A 12,851-nucleotide genomic window follows, 5' to 3' on the forward strand; every position below is an offset into this window, starting at 1 on the left:
GACAATTCAAAATTGATGTTGGAAAGTATGTCAGAGATGTTTGAAAGTCCTTCTCAATAGGGTTAGTGTTTTAGAAAGTAATAATCAAGGGAAGACAATTAAAGGGCAACATCATTAACAATGTGTCTATCCTAACATCAAAGATAGTTGCGCACTTGCTACTTATAGTATGAGAAAGGTAAATTCATTGACCAACTTTTTTTACTTGCCCCTTTATTTTAATTAAACTTGTACTGCTTAATAGCTAATAATTTTGAACTAATATTTTAGAGTGTCAACACATATAATTTATATATGCATATCTCATGGAAGCACTAATTTGATATTGGTAATATCCATAACTTACCGGATGTTATATTGCATAATGAACTACACCCCTCCAATAATGCAAAGGTTGGATTGACATTATAGTATATGGTGATGCATTAGTATTGATACATACTGAGGATACAATTACAATATGGGCATATAGGTATTTATGTGACTTGACCAACACACTTTGTTGTTTAGATGCTACAATATGTCAAAATGATTTTGAATAATACATTTATTATTTATGGTTATTATATTAATTGATCGGTAATTGATGTATAAACTTGTAAATTTCAGGTACATAAAGAGTTTAGAGTCAATGAAAATATGTCTTAAGAAACAAAGATATCAATGACATCCTCTTTTAGAGATAAAAATGCAGCATGCATTAACGAGCAGATTGTGTATGCAAGCACGCATCATATAGATTTTGATGAAGACAAAATTTGATGAAAGACAGAGTTTTCTAAAGACAAAGATCGACAATAAAGAATGTATATCAATGACAAGCTTGAAAGGATGAACAAATCAACAAACAACAAAGTCAAGACTCAAGGTTCACACAAGATAAAACATTCAAAAGGATCTAGAGGCTAAGTGTTTTTATATTTTTATTAGGTCTTAAGATGCTTTCTTAGAAAGAGTCTAGGCTAGGATGAACCCTAATGGAAGTCTCACAAGCTAAAATCAATCATAACTAAAATGAGACTTGCATGCATACATACATGATTTACATGTACATGCATATATACATAATCATATGACTTTGATACATTTCAAAAGAATTTTAAATCATTCATTATTCAAAGTCATGCATCATACTTTTACAAATCATGTAGGAGGTTCATATTATATTGAAATATTTTTTGTAAAATCATTAATTGATTAAGAGTTATTTTATTCGATTAAACATTGAAATCTTGGGAATCTGTTAATTAATTAAGTATTGGTTTAATCGATTAAGGGTTGTTACAATTTCTGGTTTCTTGTATTTTTTAGTATTGTTAATCGGTTAAATTAAGTGATAATCGATTATATATCGCAGAAAACAAAATTATATATTAACCCAAGTTTTTCATATTGCTTCATAACATACATATCAATTGATAGTTAGAACACACATATGAAAAACATATTTCACATTATTCTGAAAATCATTGCTCTTTCACTTTCATATCTTTAGAGAAATTTTCAAAGTGTTATTTTGAAAAAGAGAAAAGGGAGAATCTTTAGAAAGATTTCCAAAGAGCTTCATTGTCATATCTTTTATAAAAGAAACCTTGCATCTCATATTTTCTATATTCTAAGTTGTGATATTTGTAAAAGGGTTCTTAGATTCTAGAAAAGTGAATATTCTACACACATAGGTGCATCAATAACTTGAAAGATTTAGACAAGGCAAAAACATATTCTCTTGGTGTGTTTAGTATCACCATTGATAGATAATTGGTTTGGGAAAACCCTAGTTGCGATTAGGTATTAGTGATTGTCTTCACAAGGCAAGAAGTCTTGGGTAGAGCGAGAAATCGGTTAGGGCCAGAATTGCGAATGGTTTGGTATCCTAGTAGGCGAGTTGGGTGGTCAAACTGGGTTTAGGGCTCAACGGATCTAAGAAAGAAGTTCTTGCGTATTGTATTGGAATTGTGTTTGTAAGAAACAATTGCTTTCCAATAGTGAAGAAAAATCTCCTAAGATCATAAGAGGAGGTTTGGATGTAGTTTGCAAGTGAACCCGTAAATGAACTAGGATAAAAGTCATGTCTCATTCTTCTCAACCCTTAACTCTTTACATTTCCGTATTACATGATTTACTTAACTTGACATGCATATCATTCTGAGTTATTTGTATATTTTGTTCTGTGCATTTTCTGTTCTTAATCATCTATAAGAATGCATATAAGTTTAGTTGAATCTTAGTAATCTTGGAGATCAAAGAAAACTGTTTTCATAGAATAAGAACTGAATAATCGATTAGGTTCTTCAGTTAATCGATTATGTGCAAAACGAGTTAATCGAATATAGTTGGTGTTAATCGACTAAACAGTGAGTGAAATTGTAAAATCTGTTTGTTTATCGAACAACGGTAATTATGTACCATATCACTTATTCACCCCCCCCCCTCTAGGTGAGTTACAGAATCATGTGGGACCCAACAAGAGAAAGAGGGCAATTGATTGTTCATGTACCGAAAAATCTAAAGTGTGGCCCAAACAAATCAAACCTAGAAGTGAGTCAATTGCGACCCCACTTAGGAACAAAATAGGATCTGAGGTCGACGTACATGCAAAAGAATAGAGTACAAGCTGGGACTTTATGTGAATTTAATTATGTATTGACATGCATTGATAATCATATTACACAACTTAGGGAAGATTGGGTTAACTATGTCATGGGTATTGTATAGATTAGTAGACAAGTTAGTATAGATAGACATACATTGTTGGATTGTATAAATAGGAAATAGATAATATACTTAATATTGTTGTATTAATAGACAATATATATTTAATGGTATTGGTTATATATGTGTTGTTTAATGTGTTTGAATTTGTTTATATATATATATATATATATATATATATATATATATTGTGTTGTTGGATATATTTGATATATATGCAGGAACTGTTTGATATACAACAGATGATTTAATACTTGCTATATCAAATAGTACTGTTATGACAATCAACAACGCTTGCTTTATATGACACTATAGAAAGTGAAGATTTGACACAATCAATAATACTTGCTTGAAAAAGTGTTGTTGAATGTAGCACAATCAACAACACTTTCTTATAAAGCATTGTTGATTTGCAACTTTTTACATAAAAGCTAGCCCTATATTCTTCCACATTCATATAGATAATACCCAAAAAAAAAACTACTAAATATTAATTTTTAAGTATTATTGTTTTATAATTATAGTGTAGTGTATAATTACTTTTTATTTATTTGTTTTACATTTTATTGATGCCACCATGTATAAAGGTTGTCAAAGTATTTTTTACATTAACATTATAATACAATAAAGAGAAAATAATTTATACATTACACTGTACTGCACTATCAAATATATGTGTTAATTATCATTAAATCTTAAATAAAAATGTTATATACAAATGGAGGATGATTTATTAATTTTACATAAAACTTTATATTAACACTACATAGATATTGAACTCTACAATTAAACCATAATTTTAAACTAGATATTGGATTTAGTTCACCACTTGTGTAAAAACAACTTAATCTTATGCAAATTGGTGTATTGATCTAAAAGTTTGTATTACACTAAGTTCTAAGAAGATCATTAATTGATCTCTCTTTTGTATTTGATGGACACCCCTCTTTCTCTATCGAAATTGTATTATAAAGCTCAAATAAATGAGTGACTAAGAGATATTCACTTCATTTGTTTTGATGAATTTACTTGTAATTCAACTAACCATAGGTTCAATTATATAAGGGTTGCACATCCATATCTTATGTTCAATTGAAATATCTCGTTTAATTGTAGACTACATGGTAACATGTGGTTATGGAAAAAAAGAGTGATGTTAATGACATATATACATTCTCATTACATATGTGCTGATACATAGCATTCATTGTTTGCAATATTAATAAGATTTTAAAATTTATGCCATCATTACATGGATATATAGTGATGCGTGATTCTTTTTATAATTCACCAAAAGCTAGAAAATGATGGAGAATGTTATGGTTCGTTATGTTATGTTCGATTTGGCTTATGAGAAATGATACGATTTTTTCGGTCGAGGAGGTTAGCTTTATCCAGATTATGGATCTGATTCAAATCCGATCATGGACATGGTTCTCTTCTTCTAGTGGCCATTGCTATTATGATTTTTCTCATTGGTGTATTAATCCTAGGTCTTGTATTTCTTATATCTCTTCGAGTAATCGTCTATAATTGACCGTGAGTTTGTATTTGGGTTAGCACCCTTGTGCCTTTTATTGGATTTCTTTGCTTATCAAAAAAATTACATGGATCTATAGGGACAAACTAGAATTGACTCAATTGGAGAAACAAAAAAACCTAATTAAGTTGTACTTAGACTCTAGTATGGGATAAATTAAATTAATAATAGATCATTCAAGTGCAGTTAGTGTTTCTATGTTTCACCCTTCACAAATGAAGTAGTTAATTACCATTATAAATATTAAATAGTAATAATAAGGGCTATTATATTAGAGCTATGAAGAACCCTAATCGTGAGAAACAAAAACGGTTAAAGAGAGAGTGAAAGGTTTCTTAGGATTGTCCCAAGAGAAAAGAAAACCCATACAACACGTTGACAATGCATTTATTCAAATGGATGTCATAGAAATGTTGCATATGTTTTCCAACATAAATTTCTATACTCACTTATTCTTTATCCTTGTCTTTAGTATTAATGAAAAATAGATATCTCATTAAACAAAATTATTAAAAAATAAGTTATCAAAATTTTAATGATGTGATTGTTTCTCATATGTAACAAATGAAATAATACAAAATAATTGTTGTAGAGTTTTATCAATACCCAAAAGATAAACATGTAAAATGGATCTTGGGTCCTTCTTGGATTGGATGCATATACTTGGGGACAATCGATTTATTTACCCTTCCAATGTATTTATGGTCAGCACCTCCTAATACACAATACATATACAGATACATGGTTTACTTGGATACGTAATTCATCGTATTTTGCATAATTTTATAACACCTTTATGAAGAATCTGATATGTAAATTCAAACATATGGTATATGATAGAATTATGTAATTATGGTTTGAACATGTCATGTACTCATTAGGGTTGATAATTACCCTTATATTTAATTATTTCCTAACACTATGGCAACCCAAGAGCATAACATTTTATTCCAAGGGCTTCAAACTGCAACCTTTAGGTCTCTATTCTTTATCAATACATGCAAATAGGATCTAATGCATAAGCAAATGATGAATATTGATCTATCATTGTGATGTGAACTGTATTAAAGAAAGGGAATACATGCATCATCCCCTATCACATGTGCTCTTTTACTCTAAATCTTTGTTTTCAATCAAACATATGACAAGAACACCCATCCAGGCATTACCTATTCGATCGAAACGGTGATAACTTATATTGATTCGGTTCAAGTTCGAGTTTAAATCGTTTTCCAATTGATATTTGGTGGGGAGAGGGTAAGGAATGTTTATACATCCTTTTTTTTATAGGCAAAAATATAAATTAAGAGAGTATAACGGATGTTCAACCCAATACAAAAGAAAAATTAAGAAAAAGATTTAGAACGATCTTACAAAGATCCATTAATACTGGACCAAGGACTATTGTACTAAAGTAAAAATTCAAACATTCAATTATCTTTTTTCCCATAGAACCATCTCCAAGATCTTATTCGCTTCAAATCCATAAGTTATATATAGCTGATTTTATTTCCATTAAACCTTCGATCATTTCTCATAAGCCAAATTAAACAAACCACCACAAGCCAAAACATAACCCGAAATTTCCTTCTCTTTCTATCACTACCCAAGGTCAAATGATTGTTGAAATGTTGTACACAATTGTTTGGCAAAATCTATATTAATTCCAAGCCAAGAGTACACCCCTACCCAAACATTAGCAACCATTGGACAATTTACAAAACGATGATCAACATTCTCTACATGATTTGAACACATCAAGCAAGAAGTATTGCCCTCAATCATCAACAAACCATGCCTCATTAGAGCATTATTAATAGTGAAAATTCTATGTCTCAAAAGTTTCAAAGCAAAATAACTTACTTTGGAGGAGTATACTCACACACCAAATATGATGGAGAAGCGCATCCAATTCTGATTGTTCATCTTGGATCAACATATTGATATCAGCCTCTAACCTAAACATGTTCAACTACTACTAAAAATTATCAAACAACCCTTTATATATATTTATATATATATATATATATTATATTTTAGAAGTTTAGGCTTTAATCTATCACTACGAAAACACCATTTAGTTCTCACTTTTTATCCAACTCTCACCCTCTCACAATTTTGATGTTCATCCCTTGCTCTCTTTTCCTTCTCTCCCTATGTGTAAGAGTCATGTTTGCCTTCTTGTTCTTCTTCATTTTCTCCTTTTCACGATCCATCACTTCCAAATTTCTTTAATATTCCTTTGTATGAGTCCATATAATGTATAAGACTGAGTTGGGTTTTGGAATTCTAATATGGGGATTTTAATTTGGGTATATGTTCTCTCCATCTATTGTCTTTGTTGTGTAATGATTGTGGAGGAAATGGAGGTGTATAATTTTCTTGTTGACTTTCTTCTAAGCATGTGATATTGGAATTCTAGCTCTTATCCTTCTAAGCATGTGAAAATTTAATTTGGAAAAAGTAATGGGTCAAAGAGAAATTGTCAAAAATTAGTATTAAATAAAAAGAAAATGGTAAAATTAACAAATATCCTTAGTGTGTGTATATATATATATATATATTAGGGTTTCACTTCTCATAAAAAACACACCTCAATTCCTCGATCTTGCTTCTCCTCCACTTCTTACCCTCTCATAATTGCGGCGCTCATTCTTTACTCCACAATCCAATCAAACAAAACCATCACCTTTCATTCTCGTTCATTTCGGACGAGTAAGAGACATGATTATCACTTATTATTTTTCGATTTTGTCATCTTTAAATCATAGGTAACCTTTTCCTTACTCTCTCTTTATTTTCTTCAATTTTCCTTTGTGTGATATTCAATAAAAATAGAAAAAGTAGGGCTTACAAATTGTATGAAATATGTTTTTTGTTTAATTTCAGGAATTGGGGTTAATCAACAAGGTTTTTGATCTGTGGATCTTGATGGTTCATGTTCTCTCTCTATGTTGTTTGATATTAAATAAAAATAGATAAGGTATGACTTCCAAATTGTACGAAATATTTTTTTTTTAATTTCAGAATTTGGGGTCAATGAACAAGGTTAGATTAGGATTTTGAATTTTGATTTATGAATCTTGATGGTTTATGTTCTCTCCATTTCTTGTCTATGTTGTGTAGTGATCGTGGAAGAGGTAGAGGTCGAAAATCTCTTATTGGCTCTCTTCTATATCTTTTTCCCAAGGTGAGTTCTTCTTACTTTAATTCTAAATTTCAATCAAGTTTTAACCAAGTAGAATAATATTGAGATCAAAGAGAAATTTCAAAATGATAAATTCAACCAAAAAAAAAGAGAAGTTGTTATAGGTCATTATTCTCTCCTATTTATTTTCTTATTATCTATCATATTTATAATAGATTTGCTTTGACTTGTTAGATTCAAAGTGTCAATTCATGTTCTAAGCATCAAATTTTGTCTTTAGATGTGAAAATTTAGACATGTGTTCTATACTTCTATGACAACACATGTTATTAAAAGAGTGATTATAACAAAATTACATAAACTATCGAACTCTTTCATTAATGTAATAATAACAAATGATTTAGTGAAAATAAAATTTCATACATATTAAAATCTATTTTTTATGACATCAGATAATAAAAATGAAGTCTGGAAAACAAATTGACTTGGATTTGTAGGATTCTACTCTCTCTATTTGGGTTACTTATTTTCAAAAAAAGTTCTGTTTTTGAAAGAAGGATAAAAATTTGTTTTTACCTACAAAAATAAAAGATTAACACGTTTGAATGATTTTTTTTCATTAGATAGCTTTTTTTTAGTCTAAATTTCAGTGTGTTTCAACAATAAGCATAATTTGCCTTGAAAGAATTTAACAAAATTAACTTTTCAAACAATTCTTTTTTTATTTTTTCTAGAAGGAGGCACATAACTAACTTTTAGTTGGAAAACATAATCCAAATCATTCATGCTCTAAAACTAAACATTTACTAATATCTCGTTAGATCCTTAGGATAACTAAAAGGTCAAGTATTCGATTTTTAAAGCAACATTTATTAGGAGAGAAAAACACATACTGCCGCAAAATATATTAATTTTTTACGCATACGATGAGGTGATATGCTTGATAGTACAAAAAAATGAAAATTTTAAATTAATGATATTTATTATAATAAAATAAAGGAAATAATAATTTTCTTATTTTGAAATAAAATAAAGGAAATAATAATTTGCTTATTTTGAAATAAAATAAAGGAAATGATAATTTGCTTATTTTGAAATACTACTATATATTCGTTATGATTAAGAATATTAAATAGTTTGTATTAGTATTACACATTTAATTCAAAAGATATGGAGAAAAAAAAGTAATTTTATGATAAAATGCATGTATGGTACATTTTTTCATCAAAAATTAACTAAATTTTCTAAGCTGAAGAAAATACATTTATTTGGAGATATATAAGGAATTTAATGCAAGTTTATATAAGAATTTTGACTTTCATCAAAAGGACTAGAATTTTAAAAATCATTTGCTATATATCTACACCCTAGAAAAGCAATATAAAAATGGATTTGTTCCCTTTTTATAAATTAAACATTAACTCAAAATAAATCGGTCATTTATTTATGGAATTGTTTAATAGCTTGGCGTTACCTATTTTTACATTTCCATTTTGATTTTTATAATGAAATCTATATATATAATTATGGGTAATTTGTGTAAGTTTAAAAAAGAAATAAGTAATTTATGTGATTTTATTAATTCATGAAGTATCAGCGATATTGATCAAGATTAACAAATATATATGAGAGGCAATTGTGTAGTGGTAATCCAATTGAAACATGATAATGATAAAGTCATCTTTCCTATTTTTTTCATAAATGCTTAATTGACTATTGGTTAAGAGAAAAGCTTGTGTGAAATATATATATATATATAAATATATATATATATATATATTATATTTTAAAATGCGTATATTTATATTTTTTCGTGCTATTTAAAATAATTATTTATAACTAAATTTTTATTATAATTAAAATTTTAATGTGTCGTTAAAATTTTATTAGTTGTAACTACGTAGTTACATCTTTATTCTGCACACAAGTTTTTTTTTGAAAGAACAATTCTATTGTATTTATTATTTTTAAAGCAGTGTGTGTTTTTAATTTTACTTAAATGTATAATAGTTAATAAAAAAAATTTGGTCAGTCTTTTTTGTACTACTAAGAGTGAGGAACTAATCACATTCAAGATGTGTGACTGATCATCTAATAAGTGTAATTTTCAATAATCGAACCTTTAACTTTTTAATAATAACAAGATCTAGCATAATTTTACATATTAGACCAATATTTCGTTAGGAAATAATACCCATGTTTTATAACTTTTTGGGTAATTAATGGCTCATTTATTTTATTTTTAATTTAAATAAGATATAAGAAAAGCTTGCAATGTTGACATTTGAAGTCAGTGGGAATACGTTGGTACAATATATACACATATTTACTATTGATTATAAAGTATTATATTATGGCAACCTTTCAAAAAAGGAAAATCATTAGAATTATAGTATGTACATTATTATAATTAATAAGATTTCTATATTAGCAATTATTACTCAATATATTATTTTTATATGGTTAAAAACTAATAATATGAAATTATAAATACTTCCTTCATTAGTGTTGAATTTAGGGTTGTGGGATAGGAGAAAAATAATGATTAAATGAAATAAAGTACTTTATAGTATGAGGAGACAACTTTCCTCTATAAATTAATTAGACAATGACATATATCCCATTATTTAAATATTTATTATTTTCTTTTTCATTTTTAATATTTTATTTTCATAAACAGTCATCTTCTTTCCACCAAAAACAAGTATTTCAAACGAAAGGTATGGGAAAACTTGTCTTTTATTCTTATTATCAAAATAATAAATTGTATTATAATATTGTGAACGATAATATGATTAAATAAATGCTATTATTAGATCTTTTGTATCACACAATAAAATAAAGAAAATATCATCATTCATAATATTATAAATACAATTTATTATTTTGGTCATTGTTTTTCTCCTTCTATACATCAACCCTATAATTTCAACATCAAGGGAGTATTTATAATTTCATATTAGTTTTAACAATATAAAAATAATATATAATTTTAAAAATATAAAAAGAATATATAATTTTAACAATATAAAAATAATATATAATTGCTAATATAGAAATCTTATTAATTATAATAATGTACATATTATAGTTCTAATGCTTTTCCTTTTTGAAAGGTTGCCACCTACCAGTATAAATTTACTGACTTTAATTGCAAGTTTTTATTATACCTTATAAAACATAAGAAAATGATATATTTTCCTACTCATAAGATATAATAAATGCAAGTTTTCATTTCTGACTATATTAATAATCAATGACGGGTTTTCCATTAGGCAAAAGAAATTGAAGAAGATGAATAGATGGATCACAAATGATCAATTTTGCAATTTAGTGAGGGATTAGACCTTTGAAGTTTTTTGGTAATATTAATAATATTTTTTCTTCCTATGGGTAAAGAATTAACTAATTTTATGATGCATGATTATCCATCACAACTAGTCTCACTCATAGGAATTAAATCTTTTATTTTTTGGTCATGTTATAATCTAACAGGATTTTACACTATTAGACCGTCTTATTGGTGGACCTTCAAATTTTAAACACAATCCACCTCTACCTTCACCAATGATGGTTGAATTAGTTTCTTCCAATGTATTAATTTTTTGTTGTTTCCAAGTTCAAACCTATGATTTTGATTTTGTGGAAATAAAAAAAGACTATTTAGTTATGTTATTATTATTATTTAATTACAATTAATATATATTATTTTGTATGTTATATATTTATTTTGAGAGGAAAATGTATGTATTCATAGTGTATGTTTTATACATTATCTTAAGAACTTAGTAAATTTAAATATGAAAATAAAAAAATACATAAAGGGAAATAAATAAAATTTAGAGTAATATTTTATGAGAAAATAAATATTCTTAAGATTTTTGTTTTCCCTCCCACATTATTACTTTTCCCTACCTATGAAGATAAAACTCGCTGCTATTAATTTAAAGAAAAAAATAATAAAAATACTTATTACTCATTATCATTAAATTTCATTCCCTCACTAACAAAATAATAAAAATGAGTATTTTATATTGAGAGTTTTTTTAATATAACAATATTTGATTAATATAATTACAAATAAGTTAACATAATTATATTTTTTACTCTAAAAACTATCTTTTATATTTTTTAAATGATTGAAACATCTATATCAAATAAGTTTAATCGACCCAGACACTAATTTTATATTCAAATTGAGTGAGTGAAAGATATTTATATTGATTTTAGTGCATAACAACTTGAATAACTCATGCTGAGGAAATGTTTAATCTCAGTCGAACTATTTGGATGAGTCATTCTCAGCTATGTCTAGTAAGTATTTTTTTGGTATGTTAGAGTTATATCTCATTTAATATGAGTAAAGAACTAATCCTTTTGTTGTGCATGACTATATCTTTCAATAAATGTCATTCTCACGATATATATGTATGATTAGTATATCATAAATAAAAATAATAACAATTTTAGTGCAACATTCATCCTTTCTTTATATTACATTTTCCAAGAGTCAATGATAATTAAAAAATGAATGATACACGATAGTATATATATTTTTTTCAATTTATTAATACCATAACATTTTTGTATTCTTATTGATTGTGTATATATATATAAGAGGGTTGTAATTACAAAACAAATATCACACTATCACTCTAGCTTCTAACAAAAAAGCTTGATTTTTTGTTTGCAATGGAGAGTTTTGAGATAAGGAAGATGATCTTAGAAGCAAAGAACAATGTTCTAGATTGTGAATAGAAAAACAAGTTTTTATGTTGGGAGCTAAAGTGATAGTGTGCTGAAATGTTTGTTTTGTTTTGCAATTATAATTACAACAAGACTCTCTTATATATACGCAACCAACAATAACACAAAAAGGTTGTGTTACTAATAAAGAAGGAGGATCCACTTACTTTTCATTCCAGCTATCAATTTTATGGATATCTAATAGTTTAGATCTACTCACTAATTCAAACCACTGAATTTCCCTAGAATTGTGGATTAGAATGTGAAGTAAGTTTAAAAACTTTCTCTTGAAGCAAGTAATCCTCACTCTTTATTAATAACACAACTTTTTAGTGTTCTTGTTGGTTGTGTATATATAAGAGGGTCTTGTTGTAATTGTAATTACAAAACAAAACAAACATTAAACATTTCAGCACACTATTACTTTAGCTCCCAACAAAAAAAAACTTGTTTTTTTTGTTCGCAATACAAAAAACATCGTTCTTTGCTTCCAATATCATCTTCCTTATCTCAAAACCCTCCATTGCAAACAAAAAATCGAGCTTTTTTGTTGGAAACTAGATAGTGTGATGTTTGTTTTGTAATTACAACCCTCTTATATATACACAACCAATAAGAATACAAAAATGTTTTGTTATTAATAAATTGAAAAAATATATACCGTTGTTTATCATTAATTTTTTAATTATCATTAATTCTTAAAAA

Source organism: Lupinus angustifolius, chromosome LG01 (genome assembly GCF_001865875.1).
Source record: "Lupinus angustifolius cultivar Tanjil chromosome LG01, LupAngTanjil_v1.0, whole genome shotgun sequence".
Lineage (NCBI taxonomy): Eukaryota > Viridiplantae > Streptophyta > Magnoliopsida > Fabales > Fabaceae > Lupinus > Lupinus angustifolius.